We start from the raw sequence: 13015 nt of genomic DNA, 5'->3' as shown, positions 1-13015 counted from the left end.
GCTTGGTTGACCTGTTAGTATTCCTGCACAGCAGAGGCATTGCAAAGCAAACAAGAAGTGTTCACCCTTCATTCTGTTATACAGTTTTATCTCAAATTGCACAGCACTGACTTGCAAATAAGTTCTGCAGATGTCACTACCATTTAAATCAGTTTTTGTAAATGGTTTTGATTTTAAACTACTCTGCCCTGGTTTGGAGTTGAAACAGGATCTTTTTTGTCTCTTAAATTATCAAATGTGGCTTGGAGCTGTCATGCTGCTGCTGTATCTTACTGCCTAGGGCAACACTATAGACAGAAACATGAGCAGGGTTAGCAATAGATGTTAGCACCAGCCAGACCAGCTATCAAGCTTTACAATCTTATTGGCTTGGATTAACTAATATTTTTGCATGGAGTGAATAAATTACCATGTTTAGTTCTGTTTGCTTGTCCCGCTAGTGCTGAAGGCTATAAACTGTGCAGGCCCCCCAGATGCCAAGATCTCCGTGCTGGGTCTCATACTGACCCTGTCCTCCTCTTGTGGGCCATGGACTGCCTGTGGGATCTCTGCTGGCACCAGCTCCCAGGCCCTGTCCTGCTTCCAGCCTATCGTTATTGCTAGGGAAGGGCCTGTGCACGAGGTATGCCATGGGGTTGTTCCCAGACTCCTGTAACTTGGTGCACGGAATTGCTGTCCCCAGTTATAGATCACAGTGTGAGGTTCAAATGCTTCCCAGCACCAGCCTCTGAGGTGCCGATTTTGGCCCAGTCTAGGGACTGAAGTCAGGGGGTTCAGAGCTTTCCTTTCCTGGTCACTGGCTGCAAAGTCCCAGGGCGTGCGGCTTGCCAGCGGTAGTGTGCTCCCTCTCCACTCCCAGTACAGCCAGCACTGCCCCTGTCCCGGGTTAAACCAGCCTCTCCTGCTTTGCTGGTGGGAGGGACTTACAAATCCACAGCCCATCCCCTCTGGGGGGTGGCTTGTGTGATCTTAGCCTGCCTCCCCTTGCACCAGACTGCTGGGTTGCCCTTCATCAGCCCTGCTTCCCTATGAAGCTCTTGTTTCACCACAGCTTGGGCCTGGGAATTAGAATGGATGTGGATCAAAAAGAAGCTTGACCCGTTTGTCATGGGTGCTTATGTGTATGTAAGTGGGTATGTGTACGTGTCTGCATTGGCCTGAGGCTGACCTAAGGTTTGTTTCTTCTAGCCCTTCTTCTTAGAAAGCTCCTGGCCTGGCTGCCTGCCCTCCCTCCTGCCCGGGCGGGAAGCAGGGCCTCGGCCCCCCACGGCATCTTGCACAAAAGCATCTGGCTCCATTGTGCCTTGCTAAGGCCGTTCTGCTGCAGCAGCACAAGAGGGGGCTGGCAGCACACGCTGTGCCGCGCCACGGGCCGGACCCCCTGCCTGCCCAGCTGCCAGACCCTGCAGCAGCCTCGGAAAGCCGGTGGCCTGGGGACGGGCTTGGCCCCTGCTGTGATGGAGGGGCCTGGTGGTTCCTCCTTGACCCCGTCTGGGGGATGGGCAAAGAGAAAGCTGGGGCTACAAATAAAGCAAACAGCATAGAGAGTGAAGAGAAATGTGTGTGTGAGGGGAGCAGTGTTCAGGCTGATGGATGCAGAGAAGAGGTAGAGGCTGGGCTGGCCCCTTTTGTAAAGGACAAAGTCAGCTCTGCGGGTAGCCCCTAGCGTGGTCCTCCAAGCTGGGTACATGTCTGGGGCTGAGTGGAGCTGCCCCAAGAGTAAGGCTAAATCCCTCTCCTGCTTGCCAAGTCATTTTGGGGCACTGGCATCCTCTTGCTGTTCTTTGGAGCCAGACCCTGGTAACTTGTTAGTCAGGCTTGTGTAGCTGGAGCTGCTGGTCCTTCCTGCAGCACCTGCACCCTGGAAGTGCTGCCTCTACAGCGCAGGAACCCGATGACCGAGGCCAAGTGGGGCTGCTGCCAGCTCTCCTGTCCTATGGCTTGCAGGCTCTGTCTTTCTTCCAGCCTCCAATAGCTGCGGCTTGTAACTCTGCAAGGCCTGGGGGAGGGACACGGCGAAACATGCTCACAACAAACTGGGACGGGCAAGATGCAGAAACGCAGCTTACGGCGGCGGAGGCCCAATGAGCCCAAACAGGCACATGGTTTATTGATTATATCCCAGCATGGGACCAGCCGCCAGCTAGCCATAAATACGGAGCACAGACAAGCTCGTCTGCACCCAAGGCATCTTCATTAACAAAATCAGGACAGAGGCTCTGCCTCTCATCTGTCAAGCTGAGGCACTTCTTATCTCTCAGGTTACCTGGTTTTCCCTGCTCACATGTGTCAGCGTAAAGGGGGATTGTAATAAGGCAAAAGGTATTGGTGGGAACAAGCTCTGTTCTTCCAAAAACAAAGGCCGATGCCTCTGCTTACCCCGGTGGCCAAGGTCATCTGCTGCACCCTGCAAACCCACCTGCTCCTTCCGAGAGGCAGGGCTTTACAGCAGAGGAGCTGCAGTTTATGGCACCATGGAGAAATATGTTGGATGTGCTTGGCAGCAGCAAATGGAAAGTTAGTCTATTACACAGTAAATTATTCCTCCAATGCGTCTTCATTGAGGAGGGTTAATGAATGGCTGCAGGCAGAGCGAGCGGGGAAGAGCGCGTGTGCGCACGGCGTGGATGTGGAACAATCGCTACATCTGGGGACCCCCGAATCCTGCTCCCACGCCGCATGAACAATAGCGTTTCCATGTGCGAGACGCTTCGCAAGCACCTCCTCACGTGTGGTTTATTCAAACCAGCTCACGCTGTGCCGCAGAGCTCCCAGGCAGTTGCTGTGTCCAGCCGTGCTGGGAACAGTGTCTCTCCATCTGTGTATGGGCTGCTTGGAGCAAATCTTTTCCTCATGGGCTAGAGCTGGTTTTGGGAGTGGGGCTCATCCCCTCCATTCAGCCGTGCCACAAAGCAGGATCGTCCGCCTCGGGCTGCTCTGCAGCACGCAGGGTTAACGCAGGGCACAGGGCAGGCTGGGCTCACGCTGCTCTGCTGCTGTCTGCTGCGTGAGGCTGGGGCCACATCTGCCTGCTCGGTGTCTCCCATGCTCCCCAGGGTGACCTGAGCACGAGGCTCTTCCGTCCGCCCCAGTGGCAAGGTCCCCGGGGCTCGGTGGGACCACTGGGAGATGCTGGTGCAGGGTGATGCTGGCAGTGCTCACGGGGTGATACCTGCAGTGTTTGTGGAGCAGTGCTGGCAGCCTTTGGGGCAGATGATGGCGATGGTTGTGGGGCGATGCTTGATGGCAGTGTTTGCCAAAGATGTGGTGCTGGTCCTCAGAGAGGGGCCGGAAAATGCTGCTGCTCAGTGCACCCTGCCTGCTGCCGCCGCTAACCGGGCGAGATTTACTGTGCTCCCAACGCCCCGGCCACACGCGCGACTCCCTAATAGACCCATCAAGGGCTGAACAAGCCCCACAGGTGCCCTGGTGGGGCCGCCGCGCCGGCCCGCTCCCGCGCAGTGCCTTGTCCTCCAAAGCCAAGCGTGTCCAGCCGGACAAAAGGCGTCCGGGCCACCCAGCATGAGCCGAGGCGGCCAGGCGTGACAGACGTGGCCCCAGCCGGCGGAGGGGCAGCCCGGCAGCCCTCTCCCCGCGCGGCCTCTGGGGCACGCCGAGGAGCTGGACGTCACGGCCGCTCTGCTCTCGGCTCGGCTCCGGCTGGGCCCTGCAGCCCCGTGCACGCGCGGCTAAACTCCTGCCGTTTACCTGTGCACCGGGAGACCCAGGGCGAGGACGCGGTGCAGGCACAGGAGCCGGCCCCGGCTGGCCGGTGCTGCGCCCGGCGGCTCGGGGGCCAGCTGCAGCCCGTCCTGGGCTGGGTGGAAATGCCCGAATGCTGCCCTGGGGGGGCTTGGCTTAAAACTGGCAGCAATTTTGTTTGAAGCTTTGTAGCTGCTTCGCATCTCTTAGCACGACAGGTCTGGCGCGTACCCTGGAATCCTTCCCCAGATCTTCCCATGGAAACTCCTCTCCTGCAAAAAAAAGCTTCTGCTTCATTTTAACCAAACCCAGAGCCCATCAGACAATCCAGATGGTCTCTCTCTCTATCAAGCAGTTTGGCCCAGATCCCGGTGGCAGACGGCAGGACCAGGCCTCCCTTGATAAAGAAAAGTTTGTTTTTTATTTTTCTCCCTGCTCCTCATCCATATTCAGAGGCACCCTGGGCCTTTCCCAGGCAGCTGTTGCTCTCAGCGGCCCACACCACCCCGTGCAGAGCACTCCAAGGCCTGCAGGATCACGTCCCGCGTCTTAATCCGGGCCCCTTTCGTAGCGGTGTCATTTCACCTCTCCTTTGCCTCTCTGCGGTCCTGAACTGCTGCCCGTGCTGGGGCTGTCCCTGGCTGCCCAGGCTGCAGCCGCTCAGCGGGCAGGTTGCATACACTGGCCCGGATCTGGTGGCATCCCAAAGGGGCTTCCTCCACCCCACTGCTGCCAACGCGGCAGCACCCCGCTCCCGACGTGCAGGAAGGGGGGCTTGGCCCAGAGCCTGTCCCTCTGCCCTGCCCTCGTCCCCCTCGAGCCTCGCGCAGCCTTTGCAGGGCATTGGCAGCCCAGCAAGGGGGATGCGTCTGCGAGCAGGGCCCCTGCAGAGGGGTCAGCTGCAGCCAGCAGCCCCGCGCAGGGGGTCTAGGTGCAGGAGCTGCACCGCGGTGGGCATGTGGCGCTCGCGGCAAGTAGCTCCACAGGAGAGCAGGAGCTGAGGTACCCGCAGGACAGAAAGTGGATCTGGGCCTGAACCAGGGTCTTCAGAGCCCCAGCCCTGCACTCGCTTGAGTCCCTTCCACGCCGAGCGCAGGCTGGCGCAGACAGCACCTTCCTGCAGGCTAGTTGCTCTGCCAAGGCCATGACCCCAGCTATAAAGCGACCCGATGTTGCTGCAGCTGGACACAAAGACCAGGGGGAGTCTATTTATCCTGCAGATCATGAAAGATTCGCCTTGGGCAAGTAACTTTTCAAAAGCAAGGAAACAAGATCCCTCAGCCTGCTCCTGCAGCAGGAGCAAAGGGCAGGTTAGGAAGACAGACAGGTCTGCGGGGACACTGTGTCCTTTGGCAGGGGACACTGCCTGGCAGCACAGCTGTCCTCAGAGAGGGGCTCTGCTCCACTGATCAAGGAGCGGGAGGGAGTTTGGGAGGGAGGGAAGAGGGTCGACAGCATGCGGGCATTGCACGGGTAGGGGCCAGCTTTGGGGAATGCAGAGCAGCTGGGAAATTCAGCCCCAGAAATGCAGCCCAGTGCTACCAAGGAGGCGGGTCTAGGGAGTCAGTTCAGGAGGAACAAAACACCAGGATGGGCTTTGCGCAGCCCTGGGTGCAGAGCTGGGGTCTGCGCAGGGGGTCCGGGTCTCTTTGGGTGCTCAGAGCCAGGGTCTCCGCCTGAGCACCGCAGCAGGCTGCAGGGCCACCTCTCCTGAAGCCGTGCCAGCGACGGGTCAGCTCCCAGAGTCCTGGGAAGCAGCTCATCTTCCTCGCTGTCAGGGCTGCTGTGTAGCAACAAGGAACAAACCCCTTTCAAGCATCTCAGCCACAGCTTCCTCCCGGGATTAGGGCCAGAGGAAGGAGATGTCATGAAAATGCAGACAGATGATGGGAGCCTGCATTCGGGATGGGAAAAGGCTGCTGATTTGGGCCAAGCTGATGCTGCTCTGTGTGTGTGTGTGTGTGTGAGTGTGAGTGTGAGTGTGTGAGGTGGCACTTGCCTGAGTGAGATTCTCGCAGACACCTCTCTATGGTTAAGGAGCGTTGGCTTGCAGAGCACAGCGCATGGGGAATATTGATTTAAGAAGCAGTCCTGCCCCAGGACCCACCACTGTCCCTGCAAATGTCCTGCAGGTCAGGGGGAGGCAGAAGGGGTGAGTGTGTGGTGGGGTGTCCATGCTCCCCTCCCCTTTGCCACCTTCACGCTGTGCAGAAGGGGTATGGAGCAGGTCAAGGGGCTGAGGAAGTAGCCCGCAGCCCCAAGGCCAGCTGGAGAAATGCTTTAAGCCAGGCAAGAAACTATCTCCCAGTGTGCAGAGCTGGGAAATTCCCCTGGGAGCATGGGGTGGAAGGGGTTTCCCTGGGGGATGTGCACTGCCATGGGGCTTGCTTGGCCCCGCCAGGCACACCGCCGCCTCCCCAGCCCTTGCGTCCTCTCTGGCTGCTGGAGGGATCGACAGGCTCCGTCTTCCCCGAGGCGGAAACTCGCAGCAGTTGCTGTCAAGAGCCACGACTCAACTGGGCATCTCAAAATCCCTGCCGTTCCCCCGAAGACTCAGCCCCAAGGGTCGTGGGTTATGCGAGCGTCTTAGGTGCCATTAATGAACCAGGTGCCCTGCCCTCCTGCTCATGCAGCCCTGCTGCTTTTCAGTTGCGGACCTCAGGAAAGAAAATAAAGACAATAAAGCGAATGCAACATTCACATTTCTGAGGTGTCAAACGGTTTGGGCCGAGCCCATGAGCTCTCTTGGCTTGACTTGTTTCTGTGTCGGCACAGGTATATTTTGTCTCTTCCTCGCTTCTCCTTTGCCCTCCGCAGCCCGGGGCCGAGGCAGGGGGAAGCCAGCGCGGCCCCGGGGTGCCCTGGCCGCCCCCCGGCGTTGCTGCAGCCCGGCACCGCAGCCCCCTCCCGGGGGAGCTCGCTTGCACCGGGGGCTGAGCCCGGCGCCCCGGGAGGGGGCCCCGCGCCGGAGCCCCGCGGCAGCCCGAGGGCCGGCGCGCCCCGACGGCGCGCGGTGCCGGTGAGCGGGGAGGGGCGGCGGGCGGGCCGGGCCGGGCCGGGCCGGGCCGGGGGAGGGGGCCCGTCGGGGCGGGCAGGCCCGGAGGGCGGAGCCAGCGCGGGGGCTGAGCCCGGGCTGCGGGACGGGGCGGCAGTGAGGGAGCGCCGTGCGCGCCGACGGCGCTCTCGCCCCGCAGCGCAGCCGAGCCGCGGGGAGCCGAGCCGAGCCGAGCCGTGCGCCCCGGTGATGCGCAGCGGCCCCGCCGCCTAGCGCCGCTGCCCGCTGCCATGGCGGCGCCGCGCGGCGCGGCCCCGACGCCCGGCCCGACCCCGACGCCCGGCGCGGCCCCGGCGGCCCCGGCCCCGGCCCCGGCCCCGGCCCCGGCGGGGCTGCGTGCCGCCGCCTGGCTGCTGGCGTGCGCCGCGCTGTGCCGGGGCCGCGCCGCCGCCTGCCCGCCGCTCTGCGCCTGCAGCGGCACCACGGTGGACTGCCACGGCGCGGCCCTGCGCGGCGTGCCCAGGAGCATCCCCCGCGGCACCGAGCGCCTGTGAGTACCGCGCCGCGCCGCCTTTGTCAGCGGCGGGGCGGCCCCCGTCCGGCGCTGCGGGCGGGGGCCCGTCGGGTGCGTGCCCCGGCGCCCCTTCGGGGCCCTGCGGGCGGGGGCCCGTCGCGGGGTGCCTGTGCAGGAGCCCTTCCGGGGGGTGCACGTTCGGCAGCCTGTCGGGGGGGGGGGTGCAGGGGGAAGGCGTGTGCAAGAGCCCATCTGTGGCGTGCAGCAGCCCGTCTGGGGGATGCTTGTGCAAGAGCCCGTTCAGGAGGTGCACGTGCAAGCGCCGGTTGGGGTGGGCGCGTGTGCCGCGTCCCGTTCAGGGAGTGTGTGTGGAAATGCCTGTCCAGGGGGTGCAAGAGCCTGTCGGGATGGGGTGTGTGTGCAGCATCCCGTCCGCGGGGGGGTGCAATAGCCTGTGGAGGTGGGGGCAGTGTGTGTGCAAGAAACCATCGGGGCAGGGGCGTGTGCGGCCCCTCGCCTTTGGGGCGACGTGCAGAGGGTCTGGTGTGTACAGCAGCCTGCCTGTGCTGGCGCGCACGCAAGTGTTTGGAGCTGAGTGGGGGTTAGAGGTGGGCCGGAGGGAGGTGTTGCTCCACGGGGGTGTGGGGCAGCCCAGCTGGGCTGCATGTGTGGGGCTGTGCCCCTCTTGGCCACCCCCCACTGTGAGCTGTCATGGGGCACCCCCACGGCTGGAGGGGCTGCACCGGGCCCCCAGCACCCCACGCTGTGGCTGCACTGGGTACCCTTTTGTCCTCGCGAAGCCATCCTGGGAGTGCTGAGGTGGTGCTGAGGGATCAGGCCCCGTCCCCCCACTCTGCTCTCGGGGACCCCACAGTCTGGCCTGCCTCCAGCCTTGCATCCCCACACCTCCCCAGCCCTGCCTGTGCCCCCCGGCCCCTTGCCAGCCTCTCCCTGCTCATCAGAGCCCCTGCCACATCCCTGGAGGCCAGGGGGTCCTGCGGTCTCTGGTGTGGGGCTGGACCCCCACGGGGAAAGCTTTTTTTCTTTTTCCATGGATCACAGTCTCAGCGCAGCCACCTCCTTGGGTCCCACTGCCCCATGCAGGGTGCCCGTGAGCTGAGCTCTGCCGCTTCGACCCAGCGGTAGGTCTCGGCACTCGGCAGCCCTGGAGCTGCAGCGGCCCCCGTGCCGGGGAGACAGGCAGGAGCCAAGTGTGCCCAGGGAGCCCCCGCTGCTGGCGGCACATTTCCAGCATGCAGGTGCCCCCAGTCGTGGCGGGAGAGCAGCGTGGTCCCCAGCCTCTCCCCGCCCCTGCGGGAAGGGGCAGCTCAGCGCAGGGACCGCCGTGCACGCTTGCAGGCAGGAGCGCCGCGGAGCAGCACAAGGAAGCGTGGTGCTGCCGCCTCCTCGGTGCTCAGCACGGCGGCAGGGTGCAGCCCGGCCGGCCTGAGCGTGGGCAGCGGCCCTGGGACTGCGCCGCGCCGGGGCTCCTGCTGCCCCGGCAGAGCCGCGTGGGGAGCCGGTGTTGCAGGCTGCCTCTTCCCCGGGTCACTGGAGAGCTGCCGTGCCTTTGCCTGCGGCTGGGCAGAGCCCCTTAATTGCTTTCAGGGCTGGCCTGACTGTGCCAGCTGTGTCAGGGACCCCTGCTGCAGGCCAGAGCTAGGGTGTTTCTGCGGGTGCCGTGTTTGCTCTGGTGCCAGGAGGTGCCGCCAGCTCTGGGCACTCCTTACGCCCTCCCGCTCTGCCGCTGCTCCCAAGACGGGGCGCGGATGAGCAACGCTGGTCCCACGCGTGCGCCTCTGCGCCTCGGGGCTCTCCTGGAGGAGACGGCAGGTCGCAGCGTTCGGAGGTGGCTCGTCCGGCGGCCCGGAGGCTGCCGGGGGCTGCCCGCCTTTCCCTGCCCTGGGACGGCCGGCGCAGAGCAGCGCGAGCGGGGCGGGCACCGCAGGCAGCCGCTGCAGTGTGGCAGCCGCCCGGGCTGCACCCAGCGTGCGGCGCTGGCGGCTCTGCGGGGCGCCGCTTTGATGGAATTTTCTCCTTTCGTGCCGTAATTATCCTCACGCAAGTGGGTATTACCCGCTGCGGTAACGAGGCTGCTGCGAGCTGTGGTTGCACAGAGCCAGCTTGCAAGCCCCCGCGGCTGGCTCCCCCCTCCTCGGCCCCTCGGCAGCGCCTGCTGCCCAGGGCGCGGGGAGCCCGGGGGTGGTTGTCTGGTGGCCGCCCCGCAGGGCACCCCCGTCGTGCCCTCCGCCGGCTGGCCCTGCTCACCCTCTCTTTCTCCGCCGACTCCCTTGACTGACCTGTTTCTCCACGTCCGTCACCGCTGGGGGACTTTGGGGCGGTTTCTGTACGTTCGGGGGGCTGCGGCGGGCAGCTGAGCAGCACCGGACGTGCGGGCGCCCAGCACGGGCCCGCGCCGCGGCTGCAGGGACCTCCGCGGGGCAGGTCCGCTCACCGAGCGGGGGCCTCGGGCTGCAGAGCTCACCAGCCCCTCGGAGCTGCCAGTAAAGATGCTGCAACTTTGCAGCCTCCCCCTTTTCACCCTATAAAGCTTGGCAAAGCGAGGCAGACACGCGGCCTTTCCCGTCGCGGAACGGGGATTTATTTGCCTCGCGGAGTCGCTGGTCTGATTTCCTTTTCCAAAGTTGCCGAGCACCTGCAGCCGGCGTGTGTCAGAGCTGGGCCGTGCGTTCCTAGGCAGCCCCCTCGCCTGCCCGGGATGGTTTAGTTTGGGCTTCGATCTAGCTGTTGTCCCCCTCTGCCCCGTGCCCCCTGCCAGCGCCTCTTCCCAGGGGGCTAAATTCTTGCGGTGCGGCGGTCGGGGCAACTTTGGAGACCGAGAATCGCAGGCTGGGAGGGAAATCGTCTTCTGCTCGAGCGTTTCCCCTGTGCCGCTGGGGCGGGCTGAGGGCCGGAGACGTGGCCGGGGGGCCAGGGGACACCCCTCCCTCGCGCCGGGGCCCGGAGCCGTCGCGGCACGTGCGTCCGGCTGCGTCAGGCACCGAGCGGAGACGCTCGTGCTGCAGCACGGGGGGGAGCAGCAAGATCTCGGAGGCTTTGCACGGCTCCGGTGGGTAATCCTCCCCATGCCGGCGGGGTCGGTGCAAATTCACCACCGTCTAATGGCTGCTTCCAGCGCTGCCCGTTGCTAACGTGTGTTGGACGGAGCCTGGTCGCACCACACCACGCGCTCCCGGTCCGCTCGACGCCAGGCCCTGCGCCGCGTCCCGCTGGAGAGGGCCGGGCAGGAGCAGGCCACGGGGAGCGCCGGGGCCGCCGCCGCGCTGCCTTCCCCGGGAGCCTTGGCGGACAGAGGAAATTTGCAATTCTATTCCAGTTTCTCCCTTCAGCTACGTCCAAGGCAGATGCTGTCTATATATCGCCATGGTAACACTGCGTTCTCGCTCTCCATGGAATTGCATGCTGGAAAAATATTAGTTTAAAAAACTATGTCGTGTTTGTATTGACTAGAGCTGAGGCTGGTAGCGGAGGATCTATTGTCCCCTGGTTGGGAAAAGTCACCGGTAACAGGCAATAAAACCAGTCAGATTGGCCTCGGGTGACTGCTTCTCACCCTGTGCAGCAATCGCTTCCCTATAAACCCTTCCCCGGCTCTGTTTTATTGCATCCTTTAAAATAGATATTTTTGCCTTAAACGTGCTGCCACTTTGCTCCTCTGCGGTGATGCATTTCTGCAGCGGGCAGGTGCTCTGCAAGGAGGTGGGAGCGAGGAGGGAAAATTGCTCCCGGCCTTAATTGCTGGCCTCTGAAGCACGCTTTCCAACATTGGCGCTGCTCCCGTGTCCCCGGAGCGTCCCCAGAGCGTGCTGGCCGGGGCAGGGGGGGCTGCCCTGGGCCGCCCCGGCGCCCGCTCCGTCCTCGCCGCCTCTGAAGCCGAGCTGTGGATCTGCCTCCCCGGCATGCATTTTGGATGCACTTGCTGCTCAAAATAGCAGAGGCAAGTGTCCTATGGGGGAGAGCGACGCTGCTGGAGAGAGGAAGATCAGAAAAAAGGGAAGATTAATTTTTCAGGCGCTGCAGCTGAGGAGCAGCCCGCGGCAGCGCGAGCAGCAGCGCGGCGAGCTCCCGGGGTGGCGGGCGAGTCCCTGAGCGGGGCTCGCGCCCAGAGCCCACCAAGGCTTGGGGGTCACTCCGGTGCCCCTCATGCACCCCTTTGGGGGAAAGCCCCGGCTCCAAGAGGGGATGCTCCGGGAGAGCCGGCTGGCCCGGGGACGGAGGGGGGGGAGCAGTCGCCGGCGAGCCCACCCCCTAGGCGAGCACCTTCCCCATGGGAGCTGCCGTCCCCTGCGCACGGAGAGGGTTTGCTCAGGCGCGCCGCTCGGGTTGAGCCTTGATCTCCCGAACGCCGCAAGGACACGGAGGAGCCAAGGGAGCAGCAATTTGCTGGCCGGCTCCGCACGAAAAGCCCAGTTTTGGGGGCATCCAGGCAAAGTTGCTTTCTTCGCCGAGCCTCAGTTTCCCAGTTTATGATGGGGAACTGGTGACCTGCTGCCTTTTCTTTTTCAAACCGAGGCTGAGTGAGCCCGTTTATTTATTTTTAATCCGAAGGTGACACACCGTGATGCCGTGTGAATGTAAAGCGCTCCCCCACTGCGAGCGGCTAATGGCTGTGGCATGAAAACCCCAGAGATAACTTATACAGAGCATAAAGCCCTCCGGTTCCTCGGCGCTACTCGCAGTCAATCGCTGTTTGTAATGCTTAAAAATTTATTGTGCTGCTAGCCGGGTTTAGTACCTCGTAAAAGCTCGCCGAGCGGCCTGTGCTCAGGGGGCTCCCGCGAGGCTCGGGGCCGGGTCCCCCTTCGGGGCCCTGCGGGCAGGCGCCCGCGGGAGAGGGAGGGATGCGCTGTGCCACGGGTGCGACCGGCGGCTCAGAGCGGGCACCGCCGGAGCCCGCTGGGCGCGGATGCTTCAGCCCCGCTCCGCCGGGCGCCGCCGGCAGCCGCCCCCCCGGGGGCCGGCCTCCTCCGCGGAGTCTGCACCGATGGGCTCGGGAGGCATTTCTCCGCTCCGCTTCCGTTTCGCAGCCTTGCTCTGTGCTTTCTGAAAGGCGAGAGTCCTGGGAACGCCACGTCTAGGGTTTCTGCCTCGACGGCAGAGCGAAGCAGCAGACGAGCGCAGGGACGCGAGTGGCGCGCGTGCCGAACAGCTCACGCTTTGCGCCGGAATACAGATAATCAGATTGCTGTGGCTGTCCCCGAAGCCTTCCTGCCGCCGGGAGCCGTAGCTCGCGTTGGCTGTATTTAGCAAGTTACCGCTCAGCATGTCTGCTCCCTCGGCTGCAGCATGAGTCTAGCTCCCAACCCCTGCAGACGGAGGAGATGCGCCAGACCCCGCCGGCGGGGAAGGGGCCGCCCGAAGGCAGAACCCAGATACAAGCCCAGACTGTGCGGGTCTGGTCTGGCGAACCCCCCTCGCCGCGCTGAGATCCCGCCGGCACTGGCGGCGTGGTCCAGAGGCAGCGGTGCAAGGGCATTGCTTGTTTTAGCCGCCGGGGCTGGGGAGCGTCTGCTCGCTCCCCGCCAGCCGCGCAGGCGTCCCGGCCCCCCTTCTTTGCTTTCTTAGTGTTTTCTTATTACCCTCTGGGGCTCAGCGGTATATTTGGGCTGAGGCCTCCCGCTGCCTTGTCGCATTTTGGGGGGGCTGCCGGCGTGCCGGCAGGCTGGGGCTGCTCCACCGTGCCCGTGCCCGGTGGGCAGCGCCGAGCGCAGTGGCTGCCCTTGCCGAGCGCCGCCGCCGCGCTGACCTCCGCCTCTTCTCTCCGCAGGGAGCTGAACGGCAAC

Source organism: Rhea pennata, chromosome 7, assembly GCF_028389875.1.
Source record: "Rhea pennata isolate bPtePen1 chromosome 7, bPtePen1.pri, whole genome shotgun sequence".
Taxonomy (NCBI): Eukaryota; Metazoa; Chordata; class Aves; order Rheiformes; family Rheidae; genus Rhea; species Rhea pennata.
The sequence above is the reverse complement of the archived record's forward strand: the minus strand, read 5'-3'. Positions refer to the sequence as shown.